Source organism: Gobio gobio, assembly GCF_949357685.1.
Source record: "Gobio gobio genome assembly, chromosome: 7".
In the NCBI taxonomy this organism is placed as follows: Eukaryota; Metazoa; Chordata; class Actinopteri; order Cypriniformes; family Gobionidae; genus Gobio; species Gobio gobio.
The window spans coordinates 29,257,997-29,284,157 of record NC_137103.1 but is presented as its reverse complement, the minus strand read 5'-3'; the positions used below and the strand labels follow the sequence as shown (position 1 = coordinate 29,284,157).

Sequence of the window (26,161 nt, the reverse complement as noted above, 5' to 3'; positions counted from 1 at the left end):
ACAACACACTCTTAAACCCCTCTTTATCAGCAGCCCAGCCAGCCAGTTCTTCAAAGCCCTGAAGATAAGTGCATCATTTACTCAGTGCAGATGCGTCCTCTCTGCCTGCATCACACCAAGCATTTATGCACACTTACTGAAAATCCAGCCCGTCTCATTTTCTTGAGGAAAAGGGCTTGGTGAGTATGCATTTGAAATCCAAATAAACCATGTACACATTCAAACCAGCTATATTCATATCCTTAAAACCTGTCTAGAGATTTTCATCTTATTTCAGTTCTAAATTTGATGCACGTTTTAACCCACTCAACCCAAGACCAGAGTTTCTAAAAGGCACAATTTACATTCAGCTGGAAAGAATCTAATTAATATGAGAGAGGGAATTAAATGAATTAATTAACCAAACGCCTACCCATAAAGCTTATTCAACCACTCAGGCTTAAGTATTTTTTCCTTTTGTATATTACAGGTCGTGTTTCAGTGCCAACACAGGGCAAAGTTGACAATCTGTTGTCTTTAAAATCCAACTCATTAAAGCAATGTCATGCTCAGGATTTTTCCTAAACTCCTGCCAGCACTGCTTTCCAATTTCAGCTTTTCAACATGAATATTAGTGGCCTGACAGCAGACAGAGACAAATACCAGTCCATTTTCTGCTTTTTTGAGCACTGGACCAACATCTACACCATTACGAAATATTAGCGGTTTATATATAGCTCGAATGATTTTTGCTGGAGAAAGATGGTCTTTTAAAACCAAACGGTATATGGTCAAGGCAGCAAAGGCTAACTAGGCCATGCTAACCTGCAAAACCTTATAAGCCAAAATCAATCAATATTTGACTTTGATTTTCTATTCAAGGAAATCTAAAGCCAGTGCATTATATGTGACATCTATATTCCTATATTTTAATTTCTTTAAAAGCATGACAGGACAGCTTTTGTTGAATCTAGTCAATGTCAGAAGTTGTGGGACCTTGAATAATGTACATGTCTCTCCTGCTCCCCTCTGCTAGGCATATAAAGGAGGTTGTGGATGCTAATCCCCTCAAGCTTATGTCAGCCATATTCAATAGACCAGTACAGTGCACATATGCTGCCACCTGTGCTCGCTCAGAGACTCCTCCGCCCAGCCTGCTATTCTGTGGGGAAAATTCATTCACCCTCTCCGTACATCCCACCCTTCTTATGCTTGATATGGAGCGGGTGTTCATTGGTTGCATCTGCTGCCCTCCTGGATGTGTGCCTCTACACCCTTCCCCTTCTTGCCTTTTGGCCAGACCCTCTCACTCACAGACCCTGCCATTCAGATACTCTGCTGTTGCCCTCAGTACCACCCATGATCCTGCAGTCTGGCTGGGCATTAAAGGAATAGGTCACCCACAAATTAAAGTTCTGTCACTGTTTACTCACCCTCATGTCTTTTGAAGTCACTTACTTTCTTTTGTGGAACATAAAAGGAGATGATTAGCAATCTGCTCTTTTTCAAAAAAAAATTTTTTCAAACAAAGCGATCATGTGATTTCAGAAGTATGGAATGTAGTGAATTGGTTGTATAAACTGTGTTTATGATAGCGTATTTTTTTGTGTGTGTGTCATTTTTGCAGCTTGACAACAATTGATCAACATTTAATTTCATTATATGCAAAAGACAACCTTGGCTCATTAGAAAAAAGTGCCTCCACCTAGATTTTTGCTAAATCGGTCTCCAGTTTCCAGTTGAATAAACAACAGTGGAAGTTAAAAAACACCAACTTTTGTTCCTTTTCACACATCATGATTGCACGGGCAGATTAATAAAGACGTATTTTCATGCAGTTCCTTGCAAAATACTATATGCTATGACCTCAAAACACTTTTACCATAGTGCATGATTTTAAAACCAATACATTTCGAAATTTACATCACATAACCAGCACTATATGTAGCTCTATATCTGTATTTCTGATGTAATAAACTAGTTTGGCTTACCTGGTACAGCATTGCACTTGCAATGAACAGCACTTGGGTCTTGTGAAACAAAAATCACTATAAAAGAGCTCAATAACTTGTTGAAGCAGGTCAAAATGGCATAGTTGCTTCAATAAATGCTTTTATTTCACATTTGCTTTTGTTAACACCAAGGCCGTAACCATGTCTTGAACAATGAGGGGGACCTATTATTTTTTTTTTTATATAAAGCATAAAGAAACGGAAAAGTGAACGAAATTCTAGGTCTAATTCTAGTCGCAAAATAATCATTTTGGGACTATTTGCAAACAATATTTGCATTAATTTGCGTTAAATATATTATTAGTCCCTAGATTCTTCACATTAGTGAATAAATACATAGATATGCTGTTAACTTTCGAGTTCCCTAGTGGTGTGGTGGTAGATTTTTTGTAACATTTGGACAATTTGGCCATTTCTAATTATTTGGGGGACTTGTCCCCCTCAATATCTATGGTGGTTACGGCCCTGGTTAACACGATCCGTTAGGCTTAGAATAGGGTTTAGTGTAGGTGGTATGCTATTTTCAAACACGATAGAGCATTACAGTTTTTAGCTCCACTCACCAGACATTTCTTTTCTAAACTGTACACCAACCAAGTTAATAAAATGTTAAAACTGAACGTGCTTTTGCTGTAGTACCACTCATTGGACATTCCACTTTGAAAGTTGCATGAAACGTGCAAGAAGCAGCGTGATATATCATTTTGTACAAATTTCACCACAGGCATGTTTTTGCAGTGAGCCTGAGTTGGGAAAATTACAATTTGGAAATTCTGTTAAACATCATATTTTATGTTCCACAGAAGAAAAGTCATCATACAGGTTTGGAACGACTGTTACTTTAACTGTGCAATGTCCTGTTTATTTTGCCCCCACAGTCCAGCTGAAGGCTTGCCCTGTTTGGATGGCTTCCTTCTGTTTCTGTTCACGCTAAGCAGCCAGTTATTATATTAGCTTGGCTCTTTGTATGGCTGATTTCCCACCGTGAGTCCATGGTGGTTGCTCAGTCTAGCAAATAAATGAATTTGACCTCTCCTGATGACTCTTTTGTACTTCTAATGTCCAGGCTGGTTCAGACTCTATAGTATTTGCGGTTGTTTAATCAGAGGGATTTTTTTTATTGGCTCGCCTTGAAGGATATCACACAATTCCATTGTGGTTTACAACCAGCCGCCGCATTAGTGCCGTGCAGCCTTTGTAGCCTTTGTCGCCTTAATCCTTCGGAGAAGACTCGGTACTCCCCACGCTTGGTTTACGAGAGCAATTCCTCACCCACTCGTAATGCTGTCACACATTGGCAAAACTAGCTGTTAGTCACGCACCTTGGCACATGTAATGAATCATAAACTCGTTTATTCTCACACTTTCTCACAATGTCACATTTCGTACACTTACGCATGTTAAACACACCTCAACAGACTGATCAGATGGTAAAACCTGTGACTGTGGCCATCCTGAGGAGTTGTTTAATTGGTCACCAGGGTTGCCCATCTGTGGTAGGCGGTGCTTTTGAAAAGACAAATGGAAAAGTTAGGAGAGACATGAGCAGGGGCGGGAGCTGCTGAGAGTGCAACTGAGCAATGGGATAGAAAAAGAGGAGCAGAGGAGGATGGAGAGCAAGTGACAGAAGGACTGAGAGGGGGCACGCTGACAGGGGAGGTAGTGGGTGCCAAAAACCCTGGAGCACATGCTGCAAATTCTTTGTCCTCATACCTTTTTTTTTGTATAATCCATGTCACCATGCCATAATGGTGCCTTGAATAAGCTAATCATGAATTAAATCATTTAATCATGATTTTTTTTTTTTGGAGGGAAGAATGCTAATTCTCTCTCAGCATTTGACTCCGGAGGGGGTGTGCAAATAGGAACAAAAGCCTGCTCCATGTTATAAAACTAATAAACATTTCCATTATATTTATTTACATTAAATAACCTGCATTTTTCTACTCTATGTAAGTGCTGGTCTAAAAGGATGGTCTGATTTAGTTTTATAGGTGGAGTTTATCATTTTTACTGTTACTTTCTCATATCCCAAATTTATATGCTGAGACAACTACCAGTAATTCATTCATAGGTAATTGTCCAACATAGCAACAATGACAGAGTTTCCATCAAACTATTTTTAAGCAAATTAAAAATGCTCGATGGAAACACCTCATGAACACTGTTGTCGTTTGTGTTGTTATTAGCAATATTCCAGTCTTTGGCAAAATTTAATTTTGCAACTCTGATGTAAACATAACTCAAACATAACCGCTGATTAAGGCAGTGCTTGGGAAACCTGTTTGAAAAACAGTCACAATTTTGCTATTCCTTTTGATTTTCACACTTTATCTAAATTGCTGTGGATATGTAAATCAAGTCAGTCTCCTGTGAAAAATATCTTCATTTGTGTTCTGAAGATGAGGGTGAGTAAATGATGACAGAATTTTAATGTTTGGGTAAACTGTACCTTTAAACAGACAAGATAAATCATGATTAGGGATGCACCGATATGAAAATTCTTGGCCGAAACTGAATAATAATAATAATAATAATAATAAAGCACTTGGCCGAAGGCCGAAGCCGAATACCGAACGTGTTATTTCTTTTTTTTTTTTTCATTTATTTTGCCAATTTTTTCACCATTGCATAAATTAGCTTTTTTTTTACTATTTTGTCTTGCTTTTATAATAAATTACAGAACAAAACAAAAATAAATAAATTACAAAACTACAATTAAAAAATATGTATTTAACACTGAACATTTTTAGCATTCCAGCAGACATTATACAAAAGCACAATATAACTTAAAATAAATTAAAACAGCAAAGTAAAATAAAAATATGTTTATTTGGCCAACTTATCTTATCTTTGGCCTATTATGCCTACAGGTATCATAATCAAATCTTAGTCAAATTTTATTTGTTTGTACATGAGAGGTTTTGCAAGCCTGTATAACTCAGCACTGAATAATAAGTGAGTGGAGTCTGACCAACTTTAAAGGGTTAGTTCACCCAAAAATGAAAATTCTGTCATTAATTACTCACCCTTATGTCGTTCGAGACCCGTAAGACCTCCGTTCATATTCGGAACACAAATGAAGATATTTTTGTTGAAAGCTGATGGTTGAGAAAGGCTTCAGTTAGGCCTCCATTGGCATTCAGTACACTTATACTCCCAAGACCGATAAAAGGCACTTAAAATGTCATTACAAAGTCCATCTCACCACAGTGACTCTACAATAATCTTACGATGCGACGACAATAGTTTTTGTGCGCAAAAAAAAATCAAAATAACACCTTTATCCAGCTTGTTATTGCCTTCCGCGTGTGCCTCCACGACGCATGCGCGAGAATATGACTGCACACTCTAACCCCATTTTGAGCACTACGCCGAGACCTAAAGCACGATCAATGTAGAATCCAACAGCTGAGATACGCGCGTCTTCCTCTGATTGTAAACAAATCACTTCTGGGTCATCTGTCCGAACGCCGGATCTGCGTCATATTCTCGCGCATGCGTCGTGGAGGCACACACGGAAGGCAGTAACAAGTTGGAAAAAGGTGTTATTTTGATTTTTTTTGCGCACAAAAACTATTGTCGTCGCATCGTAAGATTATTGTAGAGTCACTGTGGTGAGATGGACTTTGTAACGATGTTTTGAGTGTCTTTTATCCGTCTTGGGAGTATAAGTATTTTTTTTTTTTTTTTTTTTTTTTTTTATCTTTACTTGATTTATTTATAATCCTACTTATGTTAATACTTTTTATTCTATTCTAATTTTATTCTATTTCTATTTTAATTTCTTGTAACTGTTATTTGCACTGTCCATGGAGCGGACCTGTTTACATTTCACTGCCAGTTGTATATTGTGTATATAACTGTGTATGTGACAAATAAAACTCTTGAATCTTGAATCTTGAATCTTGAATAAGTGTACTGAATGCCAATGGAGGCCTTTCTCAGCCATCAGCTTTCAACAAAAATATCTTCATTTGTGTTCCGAATATGAATGGAGGTCTTACGGGTCTCGAACGACGTGAGGGTGAGTAATTAATGACAAAATTTTCATTTTTGGGTGAACTAACCCTTTAAACATATTGGCCATTGCGTACAAGAGATCAACAACTATGTCACCGCTGCAGAAACATTTTGTAAATGGATACATTTGACGTTCTACAGACAAAAATATGCACTGGAGCATTTGCCAATATATTATTACAGTATCAACTGAAGGTGCTCTTGCTTGCATTGGCCATCGGGTAATCGGGTGCGCGCGGCAAAAATGACGTAATAATCGAGTGCGAGTCAGCGGAGGCTCGCGGTGCGGAGCCAGACGAAAGTATAAACAAGGGTTTCCACACTTCCGATATGTGCTGCATTGCTGCATTTAGAAGTGTGCGCGTCTCTCTCACACTTGCTGGTTGCTATATTTGATCGCGTCATCAAAAACCTCATTGTTCGGTCAAATTTATTTAGTCTTTTCACTTATTTTCGGCCGAATAATTTCGGTTGCCGAACATTTGGTGCATCCCTAATCATGATGTTACATAAATAGTGCAACAAAGGATAACTGGCCATCTTTTTTTCTTATGCTAATACAGAAGCAGACTTTTGCTCACTGTGAAGGTAGTGTTGGAGGCCGTTTATTAGCTGCAGCACTGTGATCTGATGGCTCTCTTCTCCAGGAGCGAGGCAGTGTGTATGTGGGGAAGGATGTTCATGTATTATGTGGAGAATAGTGGCAATCACTTTCCTGTGTGTCTCTATACCATTTGAGTTTCTGCTGATCCAAGCAGTCTTATGACGGGGCGATCAGCCCGATCAACTGACAAACTCCAGCAGGACAGCAGAGTTAGAGCTCGAGAAGAGAAACAGATTCCTGAAGGGGGTTGGAAGTTATCGAAAAATATTGAGAGCTAAGCGAGAAGTACTCACTTCTGTCTTCTGCTGTTTACTTCTCTCTTTTTTTTCTTCCTCTTGGATCCATTGTCCCATTGTTCTACATCAATCCTTTGTGCCCTCTCATCCTTCTGCTTTCCTATCTAGCTTCCCTTCCTGCTTTTGTCGTGTCGTTTGTGTGCGTGTTATCCTCTTTCCTCCCCGTTCTCTCTGATTCTTTATCATTTCTGAAAGGGGCTTGGAAGTCACAACACCACACATTACGGTAATGAAACGGTGACTAGATGTCACAGATGTATTATCAGTAATCATTTTAGTGCTAGTTTTCTCTAGTGCGTTCAATTACAGCACTAAAAATTCTTGATTCGTTTGATGAGATTTACAGATTACCGCTTGCCTATTGATTTGTTGCGGTCCTCATTGTTTCCCTGTTCTGGAAATCAAATAGCAGAACTTCACTTGATGTTTTGGGGAATAGAGGTATGGCTAATGAGCTCATCACTGTAATCGGATTACAGGGCTGTTGTACCCCTAACATCCCATTAGATTTCCCCCTTAATTATGGGCTGATTATCCCAATGATAAAAACCTGGTAATGCAGCGCTAATCCCAGCTCTGAGAGCAAACGGGGTCCAGACATGCAGTCAGACTCTCCTGACAGACCTCTCCATGTTTTATTCACATTTGGATGATGTTTGGAATGGTTATTTATGATGAAATTATCATAAACAGAGCCTCCATCAAGGTTTTTGTTAAAGGATTAGATCACTTCAGAATGAAAATTTCCTGATAATTTACTCACCCCCGTCTCATCCAAGATGTTCGTGTCTTTCTTCAGTCGAAAAGAAATTAGGTTTTATTAAGTTAGGAAAACATTTCAGGATTTTTCTCCATATAATACCATATAGTATAGTACCGCCCCCGTGTTTACAAAGCGCTCGTGTGAAGACTAATACAAACATCCTTTAGCAAACAAAGGTTAAACAACGATGTCGGACAATTTTGAAGTTGGAGATTGAGTTTTTTTTGTAAAGGGCGTTTGTATTTGTCTTCACACGTTCAGTTGGGGCGGTACTTCCGCCTACATCTAGAGTGACCTTTCCAACGTGATTGCGCAATCCGTGGCACGTCGCAGAGCAGCGCAAGATGAGCAATTTAGGTTAAAAACTATATAAATGTTTATTTTTTTCTTGAAAATGACCAATGGTTTCGCTAGATAAGACCCTATTCCTCAGCTGGGATAGTGCAGAGCCTCTCAAGCCCTTTGAAACTGCATTGATTTGGACCTTCAACCCGTTGGTTGCCATTAAAGTCCATTATGGGAAGAAAAATCCTGGAATGTTTTTCCTCAAAAAACATAATTTATTTTCGTCTGAAGAAAGAAAGAAACAAACATCTTGGATGAGATGGGGGTGAGTAAATTATCAGAACATTTTCATTTCAATGTGAACTAATCCTTTAAGTGCAGAACCTTCTGTGAATGTTGTTTGTTTGTACGATTTGTTCCACCAGTTGGAAAAACGCCTTCTGGTGAATTGTTCTTTACATTATCTTCTTTTAATTTCTGAAAGAAGTTTATTGTTAGCTTAGTTCAGCCTTGATACATTTTAGCAGAGTGTAAGACCCTAGCAGTCATCACATGGCAACAATGCTCATTTTCTTGCCATGGCCATTAAATATTATTAAATTAACTGTCGTTCTTAACATTTGCCTAATAAATTAACCTTTTTTTGTCTTTGATTAGTGATGGCATGATTTTGAAGGTAAAGGGTGTGTGATGCTAACATAATCATTGTTTTCAAACGTGTCTGACATTGGTCAACAGGTGGATAGTCTTGCCCAAAACTGCCATTGGAAAATGTTGTTCTCGGAGGACCGCCTTTGTGGCTAGTCCCTATAAAAGTTCCTATAAATAAAAGCCCTTATACATATACATACTATTTTACCTACTATTTTAATGTCAGCCAACTTGGTCCAGTTCAGCGCTGCTTCAACTACCACCCAAAACAACATACTGTAACCTACTTTCTGTGTCATCCCTCTTTCTCTCCTCATTTCTTTCCTTCAAAACCCTCTCTCCTGCTTTGCCTCAAGAGTGTATATGGTAATATGATACAGAGATTTTATATTATGTTTGAGGTGCTGGACAAGCGCTAATGAAGTCCAAATATCTGCCAGCGCTCTTCACTGTTTCAGGCGCCGTGTGCCTGTTTTTCGAAAACCCCAGACTTCCCTCACTGACTCAGCACTCTGGTTAACTGTGTTACAGCTCCAGTTGTCTCTCTGGCATCAGCAGTTTTCCGTTGAGGCGTACCAGTTGTCCTGTTTCAGGTCTAGAAGCATCATTTTTCTATGAGAGGATTTGTAAAAACAGAAGACACTCAGTTGTTCATAAGCTAAGGCTGGGGGAAAGCCCCCAAACGCCCTCTCAGATTTTTTCCCCTCTTTGTGTGGCAGGAACAAAGCCAGCAGGCAGAGCTGACCGCACTACTGTGTCAGGTTGCTCACTGCACCCATACAGACACACAAATGTCTATGTACACAAATACAGGTTGTGTGCCCAAGGCTAGGATTGATGAGACCATTTCTAATTGGACATTTTCTCTTTTTTCTTTTGTTGTTATCCATTGTTGTATTGAAAAAAGAGCAGCTGTGCCCCCTGGGGTCAAGGACGGGCATATCAGGGTGTGGCTGTCCGTTGATGAGTGTGACAGCTCTTGTGTTACTACAGAATGAGAATAGCCCTTTTTACTCTCATGTGACCTACCAGCCTCACAAGATAGTAAAGTGTCCATTGAATGCTCACTTCAGAATCTCAACGGAAGTAGTAGGTCATCCTGGGACTTTCCACCTACTGTTTTTCAAAATCCTATGTATTCGGACATACTACTCTTTTGGGTTCCTTTTTTCACATACTATATAGTTGGGAAATATTCGATTGCGAACGCAGCAATGTTATTTTATGCAATATTGATGCACAATATTGATACTTAGTAGTGTTTAATGTATTGCTATGCTAAAGAGTTTCTGGTATGTTGGTTTTTTTGGGGAGTTACCATCATTGTGACGAGTGGAGCATGAGTTTGAGGGCAGCGATATGTTAAATCTTCTATATTGTCTTGCTCATTCAGCAATTTCTATGCTAATCAAAACATTTACTGAATTGGCTAGATTCCACTACTAAAAATATTTAAGTTGAGATCACATGATCATTTTAAGTTAATGTATGAGTTAGCTTACTTATACTTTTAAGTTAAGAGAAATTACCATGTTTACACTTAACTTCTGGCTGGTACTTTCAGGACAGATTAACATTTGCACTACAAATGTAACGGGTTTCGGTCTTTCTCCAATTGTGATTTGAGAGATTGGACACTCCTAGTTTTTGTCAATGAAAATCTAAATAATTAAAATACATTTTATGATTCTTCCCACTCATTTTGAATCTTTTCCAGCCATTGTGATTTACTTGATAAGGATTTTTTTTAAATATATTTTTGTTAACAATGTCTAGCCGATAAAATACTCTAGATTTGGCATAACTACAAGAATGTATATTCATTAACTCTATGGCATTTTTTTTTCTATAAGTATTCAGGTTTTCCTGTATATATATATGAGGTAGAGACTGTGAAAACCTTGGTTTTTCAAAAGGAAACAAACAGTTGTTGAGGGGATAAATGAAACTACCCCTTGGTAGTTTGCTGAGTCCCCCTAGTGGGCACTGGCCTTCTTGTTTAGCACAACTGGTCTAGATTTTTTCAGAAGCATTATTGTGAAAGTAATGCAAGGTTATTGATATCTTACTATATCTATTCCAGTTTAATTGAGAGATTTGTTAGAATAATTTCAAAGATTGTTCTGCATTGTTCCTATACTACAAAGATACTTTTTGTAGTACAAATATTTTCATGTTCAGATTACACATCACTGTGCCGGTAAAGATATCGAGATGTTCCTGAATTCCTCATAGCCTTTTTTGTGTTCCCTATTTATTTTTATTTTTTTTGTATTAGCGTGCATTCCCTGTTGAGCACAAGAGCAGAGACATCAACATTCAGAAAGCAGCAGATATGAATATGAAAACGGAAGAGTTGCTATGGACACCCTCTACCAGCAGTGTTTGTGTCAGTGATGGTGTGTCCAGAGGATTACAGTATAATTAGCATGACAGAAGCGGAGAAAAGTATGCTGGGTAAAAAGGGGTTGTGGAGGATTCAGCAAACTCACTTTCCAGACACCATTCACCTCCCAATTCACAGGTTAGCGCAGCTTGTCAATACTTCCATCGGACGGTGGGATGTTACTCTAATAACCTCTACTGCGCTCACAGCCAACTGTGAATGAATCTTATGGGCAGATTCCTTTTAGTGATTCAACAACATAAAGCATTATGTGTATAGTCCTACTCCCAAATGTATGACTTTTATAAGTTCGTTCTTTTCAGTGACTCAAAAACATAAAGCAACCAGTGTGGTTCAATTGCCAAATGAATGATTCTTATGATCAGAAACATCAGCGTGACCATTTTTGACAGATTAATGAACATCTAAATGATTTCATTATTTTACGATGGAACTGCGCTGCTTTTTGTAATCCTTCTTCCTCAAAAGTGCTAAATATTTTTTTTTATAAGAAACAACAAAGAACCAGAATCGTTTTCTGAGATAAATTCTTGATTGTATTTTTGTTTAGTATGTATTCTAGCCCATCTATGCTATTTCTTCGCTTTGTAGAAGTCAACACCCCCACGCTGCATGCTGATAGTTTAAGGGGAGTTAATAATCGTTCATCTCTCTTCAAAGGATGCTTTTTGCATAAAAGATGGTATCAGAGTTGCTCTGGGGTCATGTTTTCTCTGTCAGCTTCACTGCAGATTTCATCAGCTGATTAGTCAGAGTGGGGAAATCAAAGTGATTTTATGTCTTCCGTTGTCTTTGATTCAGTCCACAGATGCATCTCATCTGTGAGAATGTGTGGGTTTTTGTTTGTAGCGTGTGTGATTGACTCATAGCGTCACTCTAAGTATCATTTTTCTGACTAGGGTGGTAATAGATGTCATATGCTTGACAAATGTATATCATGTACGTTTATTTCGAGATGGTTCAATTGAGTGTCAAGTTAATGCTCAAGTCACAATGTGGAGAAGCTTCATGTGTAGGTGGCATAATGTGTTTTATTGTTTTACTTTTGGCTTTAGTTACAAATCCATGGAAGTTCTGAATTCAATGCTACACCGGACGCAACAGCTTGAGGCTGTCTACAATGGATGCGACCAAAGCGACCGTTGCAAATCCATTTGTTCTTCATGTCAGAAGTAGTGAGAACACTTGGAGTACGTCAGAAATAGAAGTGGGCATCAGTTTACTGTCGGGAATTTGTCACGTGTAGACAGCATCAGCAGTTATAATCGGCTATACCATGCTGTTTCCTGTGAGTTTGGGTCTTTAATAATCTTGGCCATTTCACCACTGCTTATAATGTGCATTTGGGACCACAACATGAACCAACCAACTTCCGAAACTTGCAATGAGAAGCACTTCATTGAAGGGAGTTCAGTTCAGCTTGTTTAGATAGAAAACACTGATCTGTAATGAGTTAACGTATACTAGTTCTTGTGCATCAGTAGTGATTCTGTCATCTGCGGCATACTATGTAGTGTATTTGTCTTCCTGTAATGCCTCAATACACAGATCAGCATTAAGATGTGCGGCCGTCTCCAAGATGGGACACAGCTGTTTGCAGTTGTGCAGCAACTGGGAGCAGATGGTTGTGTGCTACCGTGTTTGATGCGCTGCCTGTCTGGACCCCTGCAGGGCAGCTCTGTCTCTGGGGACACGCATGCCCATCTCAGCCTGGTGGCTGAAGCCTGTCTCCATCTGCACACAGGTATAATGAGCATGTATGTCCACGGGGGCGCATGCATTTAGATGTTACGTCACTGTGCCGAATTGTAGACACGTGTACGTACATACACATAAACCAGAAACAATCACAAACTGGGAAGTTGGGTAACAGCAAATTGGTCATTTTAAAAGCAGCAGTCTGTGCATATATTGGAAGGAAGAAAAGAGAGAGAGGGCTCAGGGCTCTAAATCTTCAGGCTGATCTGATTGATGTGTAGATAAATGGTAATGGAAATGAGAGTGCCGTGACTTTGCAGATGCTGTGTTCTTCTTCTTCAATGCAAAATGGCCATCACTCTTCCACCGACAGCTCAGTCTTGCCCCATCTCTGCTGAGATGTGCACAGATGAAGACGCAAGGAAATGCCATGCTTAGTGGTCCTACAATTTGTGAATGCATGCACAACTACCATAGGTGTAGGTGTCTTAAAAGGCACCTTCTGGTGTTTATTTGAAGTCAGACTCTTTCATTTTTCCTATAAATCCCGCTGTTGGCAGCTCTGGGGTCATTAGTGATGGACTAAACTGCTCTCCTCCTACAGATAGTCTTGCTCTGTTCTGAACCCTAGTGAGCTGCCTTGCTGTCTACTGCCTACATAGACAGCTACCTTCTGAGACTGCATCTTAACTGAAGTTGGACCTCAAAAGTAACTATGGTCTTGTTCAGACAGGAAGCATTTTTTAGTTTTTTTGTAGTCTAAAACAGAAAAGATGTTTACTGCATCTCTATCAACCTAAGTAAAATAGTACATTTTAATATTCAACTTTTTATGTACAGATTTTGTGTACAAATACAATTTTCTTTTTACAGAATTACACATTTATAATCAATTAATAATATTGCCTTCTCCGTTTAAAGGATACATAAAATGCTGCCAAAAATGAGCATGTTATATGTTCCCTTTTGGAGCAGGCTTTGCCTTAGAATACAGAGGCGACTCGCTAGGTTTTGTAATTAGGGCGTGAGCACCCTATTGGAATGGCTCAGTCTATTATAAATGAATCGCATTTTTGAGGGCCTAAATATGCCCGAAAACTCATGAAACTTTGCACCTGCGTCAGAAGAGGTAAAGATGTACATCTGATCTGGATTTTAGAATTAGGTGTGGTAAAATGTCTCGGTAGTGCCACCTATAAAATTTCAATTAAGCGCTGTTTGCGCTACGTTTCACGTACAAGTATGAAATTCGGTAGACATGTAACAGCCCAATACCTACAAAAAAGTCCCTGGGAACAATATCTGAAAACCCAACTGGAAGGATATTTAGAACTTTCTGCAACCTTTTAGCAGTTTTTGCCATTTCCAGACGTTGTACTTTAACAAAATCCACCTAGAGATTTTATCAGATCGACGTCATATTTGGTCAGTCTAATCTTAAGGCCTTTGCAACATTAAATCACAAAGTTCGATGTTTCGTCATGAAACAGAAAGTTGTTGTAACTCAGGCATACAATGTCCGATCTGCCCCAGACTTCATGTTTGAGAAGAGTCCTCCCCTGAACACATCTACATGACAATAGTAATTTATAGTCATAGCGCCAGCAGTTGGTAGCAGGAAGTGTGGCAAATACAAATGACTGATGTAGTCCTCCTATTATTATATACTTAAAAGCATATTGCCCAACATGCGTGCTCTGTTTTCCTAAAGCCACCGGGTGATGGTGGCATGGGTGCGAGGGCCCTTTCATTGCTGCTTGTTCATAATGGTTTCCTCAGAAGGTCTTCCCTATTTTGTGCCTGGAGGGTGATGTATGTCATTCCTGATGAATGACCACCAGTGAAAGGGAGACATAACTGAAATGTAGCAATAAATCGCTGTAACACGCTCCTCTCTGGAGCGAGACACACTTTTAAATTCTCTGACTGACTGCTTGATGAATTTGTCGGAATGGCGGTTATCCCACTATCAGTGTCGATTTATAAAATATTGTGTTTGAGTTAGTGATGCTCTTGTTGCTCTTGTTGAAAAGCATTGCCTGCATCTCATCACCGATGGCAGTGTCAGCACAGCTTCATGATGGAGAGATCGTGGCCCAATGTGTTTAGCTTCACTACCATTGCTTTATAGCTACCCAAGTGAAGCATTTTCTTAGCCTTCGTGCCCCACAATAGCCATAACTCTAGCCAGACCAAGGTTTCTTTCTCAGAAGGGAAGGCCGGATCCTTCACAGTGATGTGTTTGCAACCGGCTGGCACACATTTATACAGAACTTGAGAGCCAGACTTTGTGGCTATTGATTACTTCGACTGATTTAAGGGAAGTGCTGACATGGATGTAGTGTGAGTAAGAGTGCATTCAGTTACTTTCAATGACTTTTCACTACTGGAAAGAGTTTTCTTCTGCGCTTGTGCGCCTCATAACCTAGAGAGATGGAGAAATAATCGCAACGAATAGAAATAATTGGATGCTAAGGAACGAAGATGCAAAAAGGATTGGAGACCGAGGAATGGAAGGTAATTCAGCTTGAAGACTGATATTATGACGGGAAGAGAGAAGAATGTGGTAGATGCACAGTGAAAGGGTAACAGTGCCCTAGAGAATGAGGGAGACAGACTTCCTGCCAATATAGCAATTTCAGGTTGATGAGCCCTGAAAGAATAATAAACTAACCAAGTTTCACAAGAGTCAAGATGACTATCATGTCTAGGGATGCACCAATTTAAAATTGTGTTAATAGTCATGTGATGATTCAATTATTATTTTAATGTTATGGCCAATATTAAAATTCTATCTATTTTTTTTTTCAGTAAAAATAAAAAGCTCAAAACTAAAAGTAGTTGTTTAAATGCTACAAGATAATTTAGGCATCACTACATTATATTGAACAGTATACAAATATTAATTTTGAGATACTTATGTTACAACTCTGTTATTAAATTATTAGTGTTTTTAAGCAGAGCTATACGGTAACCTTGTTTGCACTTAGCACTGGTGATACAGAGGGTGAAAGTTTCGTAGCACAGGCCACACAATTGTAGCGCAAGTATAAAACATCTCTGAAAACAACCACGAGTACTGCAGTTCATCCCTTAAACAGGCACGTGACAAGGACATTAATTTTCCATACAGGGCACACAAAATACAAACCTTAAAGGAATAGTTCATATTACAAACCTGTATTAATTTCTTTGTTCTGCTGAACACAAAGGAAGATATTTGGAAGAATGTTTGTAACCAAGCAGATCTCGACAGTCATTGAATACCATAGTATTTTTTCCCCCCACTATGGATCTGCTTGGTTACAAACATTCTTCCAAATATCTTCCTTTGTGTTCAGCAGAACAAAGAAATTTATACAGGTTTGGATCAACTTGTGTGAGTAAATGATGACCGATTTTTAATTTTTTGGTGAACTATCCCTTTAACAAGAAATGTTTTCAGACTTTCCGATTTTTTTGAATGTGCCACAAATGGCAGACTGGAAAAATGGAAGATTATTGTTGTTTGTTGTTCTTGTTTGTTTTAAATTGTGGGTCAAATTGTGCAGCCCTACAAACTAGCATAGCAGAAAACATTCTCTGGCCTTGACATTGAGCTGCGGCCATTGTGCCGACTGAATTCCCAGGTGCTCTTCCTCCTGATTGTGGACTTCAGTGAATAGACAGCTGAGAGAGTCGCAGGCAAAGGGCAGATTACTCTCTGGGAGCTGTACGTCTGATGGGGGTTACAGGTGGAGGCAATGGCTGCTTGAAGGACCATCTCCACGTCTCTGCCCCACAGAGCACAGCACTATAAGTGCCTCACAATTGGGGCTTCTGCCGACAGTAGGGCACAGTCTTGTCGCGCTCCCTGTCATTATGAGTCTCTTGGTGGCGGAAAGCCTTTTAACCTGTGTCATGTCTCTGTTTATCAGGTTGAAGCTATATGTTTTTTTGGTTGTTTTTTTTCCAGTTGAGAACCCACGTGTTTGTCACACAACCTGAAACAAAATAGTCTACCAGTATCTATTTGTATAGTGTTGGTATGAGAGGTGATTGCGATCTTCTATTCACTATTTTATCAGTATCCGCTGATATTAATTATTTAACTCTGCCTTCTTATTTTTGCCTGTTTTTTTACATTTAGATTACCTTTCCCACCATATAACACTTACTTAATCTTTAAAAACATTAATAATTGAATAATACTGTTAATGTAATCTTAATCTCAATCGATTTTTAAATGCAGATCAATTTTTCATATTTTACATAATGTTGTGTTGCTTAAATTCACTTGCAGCTTTTAAAACAATTGTTTTTAGTGTTTTTAACTTTATTTATAATTTATAATGTAAATTATTTATAGTTTTAGTTTTTTTAGTGTATGTTCATTTATAATGTTATTTACACCAAGTTGTACAGAATTTTAATACAAGCCATTTATCCATAATCCATCATTAGCAATAAACCGAAATAATTATGACCTTATTGGTATCGGCTAGAATTAAAATATACATGCACTATATTGCCAAAAGATCTGGGACGCCTGCCTTTACATGCACCTGAACTTTAATGACATCCCATTCTTAATCCATAGGATTCCACAAGGTTTAGGAGTGTGTTTATGGGAATTTTTGACCATTCTTCTAGAAGCGTATTTGTGAGGTCAGACACGGATGTTGGACGAGAAGGCCTGGCTCTCAGTCTCCGCTCTAATTCATCCCAAAGGTGTTCTATCGGGTTGAGGTCAGGACTCTGTGCAGGCCAGTCAAGTTCCTCCACACCAAACTTGCTCATCCATGTCTTTATGGGCCTTGCTTTGTGCACTGGTGGGCAGTTATGTTGAAACAGGAAGGGGCCATACCCAAACTGTTCCCACAAAGTTGGGAGCATGAAATTGTCCAAAATGTCTTGGTATGCTGAAGCATTCTGTGTTTATTTCACTGGGACTAAGGTTCCTCTGAAAAACAATGAACAATGAACTGAAAAACCCTCAACCAAACTTTACACTTGGCTCAATGCAGTCAGGGAAGTACTGTTCTTCTGGCAACCACCAAACCCAGACTCGTCCATCAGATTTCCAGACAGAGAAGCGTGATTGGACACTCCAGAGAACACGTCTCCACTGCTCTAGAGTCCAGTGACGGTGTGCTTTACACCACTTCATCCAACGCTTTGCATTGCACTTAGTGATGTAAGGCTTGGATTTAGCTGTTTGGCCATAGAAACCCATTCCAGGAAGCTCTCTATGCACTGTTCTTGAGTTAATCTGAAGGCCACACAAAGTTTGGAGGTCTGTAGCTATTGACTCTGCAGAAAGGTGTTTTTTTCTGCGCAAAAAAAAACTGTGCGCCTCAGCATGCGCTGATTTTACGTGGCCTACCACTTCGTGGCTGAGTTGCTGTTGTTCCCAATTGCTTCCACTTTGTTATAATACCACTAACAATTGTCCGTGGAATATTTAGTAGTGAGGAAATTTCGCGAATGGACTTATTGCACAGGTGGCAACCTATCATGGTACCACTCTTGAATTCACTGAGAGAGACCCATTCTTTCACAAATGTTTGTAGAAGCAGTCTGCATGCCTAGGTGTTTGATTGTATACACCTGTGGCCATGGAAGTGATTGGAACACCTGAATTCAATGATTTGGAATATAGTCTATATCATATCCTGGTCCCTAGATTCTTGGAAAATGAGTCTTGAGAGTGGCTTTGGATGCCAGTAAATAAAACATCCAAACAGAAGCCACCCTAGCAACCAAATGGCAACACACTGAAAATCACTCACAAAACACCATCATCATCATCATGGTGGCCATTGTTGCTCTGGTAATCACTGCTTACTTTTTTATTTTTTATTTATTTCAGAAAATGTAAATATGTCACATATTATGAGTCTGCGTGGGCGAGCAAGCTGTTTTTCTCCACACTACGTCTCAAATATGCACAACTTCCTCTGTCCAAAGAGGTATTAGCAAGGATGTTTTTGCTATCTCTTTCTCTCTCTCAGAAAGCGGACTCCATGCTGTTGAGATTAGAGGCGATTGGACACGGTGTAATTTTAGAGGGAGTGTTTCTGGGTCTTTGCATGTAGATGAATGCGCGAGAGTGAATTGCGACGGTGTGAGCGGCGCAGATGCTACAGAACCACAGTGACTTTTTTACAGGACTGGGTCTAATGAAGTGTGAACAGCAAAGTGAGATTTAAGGAGCTGTTGGTTTTGCGCTGTGGGAACTGCACATGCACACCCACACAGACATTGTGAAGATGTTGCTTCTTACTCTATATTTCATTTCGCTCTCTGTAGATTGCATGCATTGCATTGTTTAAAAGAGCTCCTTGTAGTGCTTCATTTTAAAAGGGAAATATTAAAGTACAGGGGCCAATCGGCCTGTAGATGTGAATGAGGATTGACAGCCGCTCTGACAGCACTGGGGATGCTCTCTTTAGAGGGATGGCTAATAGTCTCTCATTATATAGGCTGCTATGAATTATAGATGGAGCCTGCAAAGCCTGCCTGCCCTTAACTACACGACTATCGATCCCCACTGCAGCGGCAAGCGCCAGCACAATTAAGACCCTGCCAAATTAATGTGCTGTGGAACCTGTGTCAAATATTCCATTTTCAATCTAGATATGCTTTATCAGATGGAGGGAATTACCTCTGTGACCGATACTTTCAGAAACTGGTCCAGTGTGATTAGTAAAGCACTTTAGGACTATCTTCACAAATAATATATAAAGCACATTCATATAGATAAAAAGAGCACTCAGACACAGAAGTATCCTCATATACAGTATACACAGTACATACACAGTAGGGATGCCACAATTCTCAATATAATATTGAACCGTTCGGTACGGCCTTCACGGTTCAATACGCGCCAGTGAATAGCGTTTTTTCGGTTTTGCATTTAATTAAGTGTTTTTCTACAAATTAAATTTTTTCCTCCATCCCAATATACTGAACAACGCGCAATACATTCACATCACACGTTAGTGGTAGAGTTATACTCACGGAACACTATAGTAGTTCACAATCACGAAAGTTCATTATTTGCATGCGTTTTAAAGCCTTGCCGGCGTGTGCGCGGTTTTAACATGCGCTTTTCCGAGCGTGCACTAAACGCCTGTCAAACACGTGATTACTGGACTAAGTAGTCATCTTACTGCGCTAATACTGTCAAATACACACAAGGTTTACATAAACACAGTCGTTTATGTCTAAAGTGAAAGTAAAATCGATTCGGCGCATGTCTGTATTAGATGCACGCAGGTCTTACATTGACTGCAGGCAGCCTAGTGAACACGCGGTCCTTAAAGGGACAGTTCACCTCTAAAATTATGTCATTATTTACTATTTAAAATAATTTCTCATTTTTGAGTGAACTATCCATTTAATGTTAATACAACAACAAAAGACAAAGAGAAAATCACTCACTGCTATTGACTGAAAAACTAGCTTTAATAAGAATCACTGTATATTTTATAGTGAAGTCTATGTAGTGTTTTATTTTTACATTTATTCATTCAATTTCATACTTAAATGCTTCTGAGCTGCCAGTGTAAATATTTATATATATATATTTTATATTATACAATACACTAGGAATGTGTACAAGGGTTTTTTTAAAGTAAAGTTTTAAGTTTAAGTAAGGTTTTTCAATTCTTTTAAGTAAAATAAAGAAAGAGTATTGCAATTAAAAAATAGTCTTTTTTCTACTTAACCTCTTGCTGTTCCTGTCGCTTAAGAATGGAATAGCAAAAAACTGATGTGACAAGCCATCAGAACCGAACCAAACCGAAAACCGTGGTTAAAAACCGAGGTATGTATTGAACCGTGGACTAACTGTATTGTTGCATCCCTAATACACACAAAAACAGGATTTTCATATGTAGGCCCATACTGAATACTGAACAAATAGAAACAGGTTCTTGAAATGCCTCTGGAAACTTTTAGTCAGCAACTTGTTTTTTTCTCTCTCATTACGATAGGCAATTAGGCTAGTGTAATAATTGATATAATAGTTGTAATAGTAAAAATAAAAATCAACTTGCTCTGGGGCAGTTTGCATAAGTTTTGCAAGTTAGTCATCTAATTTTCTTTCTTCAAGACTGGTCATACCTTTTAAGTCAGTTATATAAAAAGGTAGATTGGTCTAATTTGATTTAGAAAAGTAAGACTAACTAATTGTTAGTTGGTCAAACTCGTTTTTAAGACAACTTCGTGGCTATATTTATGCAACTGGCCCCTGAAGCAACTTCTCGCTCTGAGGGAATAGGATGTAAATTGTGGCGCATTTTTGTTATACTGTTATACTTCATTTTAGTCACTTCATTTAATGTTTTACTTCATTGAGACTTTTCACACCAAAATTAATGTGTGGCACCGAAATTTGGCCCGATTTTTGCATTTGATTTGTCTGTTCAGACTAATGTGAAAAAAATGGCAGACTGGTTGAAAACTTTCCGTTACACTCACTTGTCAGCCGGTGTCATGACAAATCGGGTCCCCCCTCTTGAAATCAGGTCTCTATCAACTATCAGTTAATGATTACACTAAGCACATACAAAAAATATTAATTTAAAATGTGTGTATAGCTTACTATATAGTGCATAATAAAACAAATTGAACGTTTCTTTCACTATGCTATGCTAGAATATATGCTGACTAATACAGACATTAATGGGCATAATGTAGTTCAAACATAATTTATCATAATATATGATTTTGTAAGAATTGTAAACGGGCGCTAAAAAGAGTGCCTATTAAAAGTAATTTGAGCCAGTGGGATTGCTTGGGGTTCTAACAGAGACCCGATTTTGAGGAGGACCTGATTTGTCACCACACCTGTCCTGGATTTTTCCTCTGCTATTCTATTCACTGTCACTTTGTTGTGTTTGTTAGCGCCACCAAGTTGTAGATGTAACAGCATCAGATCTAGGCATGTGACCAAAAGCATAAATCAAATTGGTTGTGTAGTTTTCTTTTTGCAGTGCGATGGAAAAGAGATTAGAATATCTCTCTGTAATAAAAGATGTATAGGTATGAAACCGCTTCACAAACAGTTATGTTTTTTTGTTTTTTTTTATGTTCATGAAAAGGACGAAAGATGTGTGGAACCTAATTCAGATTGTGCTGAAATCTGCTGAGTTTTCTGCATGCTTCTGCTGGTGGCGATTCTGTGCAAGCCCGGCCTACTCATATGTCCAGCTGTGGAGTGTTATATTATGGATGGATCCCCCGCTGTGACGACCGCTCTCATCTCAACTCCATGGGTTAAAAGCTGAGCCAACTCACCACTGCAAGCAACATGAGAGCATTCTGTCTCTCTCTTATCTCTTTACTCCTCTCACTTCATCACTCATTTGTACCCCCATTGCTCATATTTTCTTTATGTAACACTCTATTTTAACTACTTTCTATAGGAGACGTGTGTTTTTGTGCAATTATTTTCTGTGTATCTCCAATTGTCACAATAGAAACTTGACAGTATAACTTGACTCAAACAAACATCGCTGTAACATTTTTGGATTTGTTCTCACTTATGTCGTGAAGCCGCAAGGGACAGTTAAAAATACATTTCTTTAGATATCCTATGGAAAACTGTCAGCACAGAACTCAACAAAGAAACAAGAATGACAGAGAAAGGAAGTTAAAAACACCTGTTACCACCGAGAGACACTTTCTGCTTATCTAACACTTTTAAACCCCCGACTAAAGGTGCAGAAATCTGGAACTTCTCATGAGTTTTTACCTGCTTCTGAAGGTATTCCCACAGTCCCTCTGGAAGAAAATGGATTAAATGCGGCAACAAGTCTCTCCGCCGCACACATAAACACTCAGACACAGCTCTCGGCGAGTCATTGAGTGACGCGATCAAAGCATTGGATTCCCTATTTGCACGATATTCAGCATAGTCTTGAGAGATTACCTGAGCGTGCTACTGTGAGTTTGCAGACTTTTCTGCTTTTGTCAAGACTGTCCTGAAAGACGACAGGAATCAATATGGACAAACAAAAGGAAAGTTTAGTATTTGCTTTCAGTGTTTGACTTGACTAAATCAGCTTTCAGTTTGCCTATGAAAAGCTGTGTGAACTTTCAAAATTGAGTAAACAGTGGTGCCCTATTGAGCATCAGTCTGATTGAACCTGAACTCCAGCTGTTGGGTAGTCGATAGTCTTGTTTAGCCTGATGGTGAAAGGCCTGGTCCACATTGCAGCTTATTCTGGTCAAGAAATGTACACTTGGACAGGAGGTTGCCATATATCTGATATGTAAAGCAACCAATCACAGCTTATTTTAGTGGTTGTTGTATTAACTTGGTAATACCTGGTAAAACACAACTTTGTTCCTGGGTGGACTAATAAAAGTGTGTGCTTTTACCCCCATTAGTTGTGTAATTGCAGCTAATCGGATGGGCAAATGGCAGTTTCAGACAGATTTTTACCATTTTTGTGTGCGTCTAATGGTCATTGAACAGACGGTGGATGTGCCGCCTAAGGCTGAGACTACATAGCCAAGTACTCTTGTCAGTTTGTTTTTAGACCTCTTGATGATCGCATTTCAGAGCTGCTAGATTTGCGTACTGCTACATAGTGCTGGAGCATATATGGGGAAACGCACTATTTATCAGTTTGCAAGTACACTACTATTACTCCAGTCTTCAGCGTCACATGATCCAGTTCAGAAATCATTCTAATATGCGGATTTGCTGTTCAAGAAACATACTTTGTTGTGCTGCTTCTATTAAGTGCTACTTAATATTTTGGTGGAAACTGATTTTTTTTTTTGTGTGTGTGTGTGCATTTGATTAATAGAATTTCATTTATATGAAATAGATTTTTTTGTAACATTTATAAATGTCTTTTATGGTCTCCTTTGATCATTATAATCAATTAAATGTCCTTACTGAATAGAAGTATTAATTTCTTTCAAAAAAAACATTTTTTACTGACCCGACACATTTTGAACGGTAGTGTTCGTTTACACACAAATTGATTTAATTAGTATTACATTTTATATTTTACACCAACTAAAATTGCATGCACGCATTTTAAATGAATAAATACTGGTACATGCAGTATTGCCTTTAATTTACTAGCCGCGTTTCCATTACAGATTTGCGCAAAACTTTTGCTATATTTTCTAAATGAAAAAACTATTGCGAAATGACGCCGCTTCCATTAACCGGTTTTATGCGACTAAAACTTAATTTTTTCCTCTCGCAATAAGTAATTCCAAAAATCATGGCAACGGATGTTGGTAGGTTTAATTATATCCCAGCTACCACACTAGCCATTATTTTTAAACGAAAGAGACGTAGGCGTTTTATCCTAGCATTAATTACAAGGAAAGCCCCTTATAACCGGGAGTGGCCACGTATGAGGTGTTTCTGTGTGTTTCTATCTGCTTCAAAGTCTTGATAAATTGTGGCATTTCTTTGTTATTTAGAATCACTATTCCCGTAATTCTTTTGTCTTTTATGAGTTTAATAAAGATCCACAATCTTAAAAGAATGTTTGACTTTAACATGTAAATGTAAATGCTAAAAAAACTGTTGCCATTGCATTTTTGCAAAATATTGCTTTTTCTCATGTGAACGTAAAAATAAACATGTTTGAGATATATGGGAGTTTTTCCATTGGGTGTATTTTCAATTGCCAATTTCAATTTGCACAATTTGAAGGGTACTGGAAACGCAGTTACTGTTATATATATTTTTTCCTAATCAGTTCTGGCTTTAGGTTTGAAAAGTTTGTGGTGAAGGGAGAAATATCTTTGTTGTGCATTATTTTTAAATTCAGTAAAGACGCTGTCTGAAAGGCTGATTTTAGCAGAGCACAGCTGAGCAGCTTATGACTGTGACACTGTATACTGAAGCATATTTCCTCTATGATTTGCACTTCCTCCTGCATGCCTCCCATGACCTCCACCCCTACCACACACATGCACACACCATGTATCATCTATTCTTTTCCTTCTCCGCCTCCATCGTTCTTCTCTCTTTGGCCTTTTCATTCCTCCTGTATCCACCCTCCATCTCTGATTCACCACCCTTTCAATGGCCATAGCCTTTCTATTCCTGTCATTTGAGATTGTGTGTGCAAAAGCATTAGAGAGGATGTGTGTGTGAGGGCAGTGTTTAGTGTGTGTGTGTTCATTTGGCCATTCTTCATGAGATATAAGGCTTCATGGTTATTAGAAAGAACCAGATAGCAATAATTACCAGATTTAGACTTTTTCTAGGAATTGGCTCATGCAAAATGCACTGATGTGATGCTAGAGTATTGTGGGCTGTTGCCAGAGCGTTGCTAAGGTTTTTTTATGTGGTTGTTACTTGCTATTGCTAGGTTGTCCTGTTTCTATAGCTGCGTCCGAAATCGAATACTTCTCTACTATATATAGTATGTGAAAAACAGTACGCCAAACAGAGTAGTATGTCCGAATTCATAGTATTAAAACAGTAGGCGAAAAGTACCCGGATGACCTATTACTTCCGGCGAGATTCTGAAGTGCACATACGATGGACACTTTACTATCCCATGAGGCCACAGGAGACTATTTATGAATGGAGGTGATGGGACGCAACTGATGCTGGTAGGTCACATGATCATGACAAAATGGCGGATGTAGTACGTCCGGATTACATTCATACTACATTCATTCATACTATATAGAGCATACTTTTTTACGGTCGCAAAGTTTGTTCAAATTCAAATGTAGTACCTACTCACATACGTAGTGTGCAATTTCGGACGCAGCCCATGGGTTTCTATGGGTATTATTGGCCCCCAAAAAACATCATGATTCCAGGAGAAAAAGCATATTTGATAAAAATGTTAGATCAAAGCCATAAGGTGCTTGTGAAAGTTGATGTTATATTTAATTATTGCTTATTGCGTTTAGTGTGTTTTTTTTATATAGCTGTTTTGGTTCAAGTATCATTAGTTAGAAGTTCTGAAATGTACCTGACTCGGGTTTATTTTTATACATTTGCATGTACACTACATTCAAAAGGGGTCCATAATAATAATTAAAAAAAATTGGTATTACAACAATTTTTTATCGTAATATATTTCAAAGTGTAATATATTCCTGTTATGGCAAAGCTGAATTTTCAGCATCATTACTCCAGTCTTCCGTGCCACATGATCCTTCAGAAATCATTCTAATATGATGATTTGGTGCTCAAGTAACATTTCTTATTATTACCAAGGTTGAAAGCAGTTGTGATGCTTAATATTCTTCTGGAAACTGGTACATTTTTCCAGATTTATTTGATTAATTGAAAGTTCCAAAGAACAGAAAAATGTAAAACCTTTGCTGTCTCTTTTGATCAGTTTTATGTTGTTAATTTAATGGGGGGAAAAAACGAAACGTGTACAGTACAGTGTACAGACGCCAAACTTTTGAGCTGTAAGGTATGTGTTATGTATTTAATCCACGCAAATTGTA

General features: G+C 38.6%; 1 protein-coding gene across 1 annotated transcript in view; it reads left to right on the top strand.

The window, feature by feature from the left end:
- Positions 1–26,161, top strand: part of igsf3 (immunoglobulin superfamily, member 3) — a 190,284-nt gene that overhangs the window by 72,683 nt on the left and 91,440 nt on the right. The window lies entirely within an intron of this gene.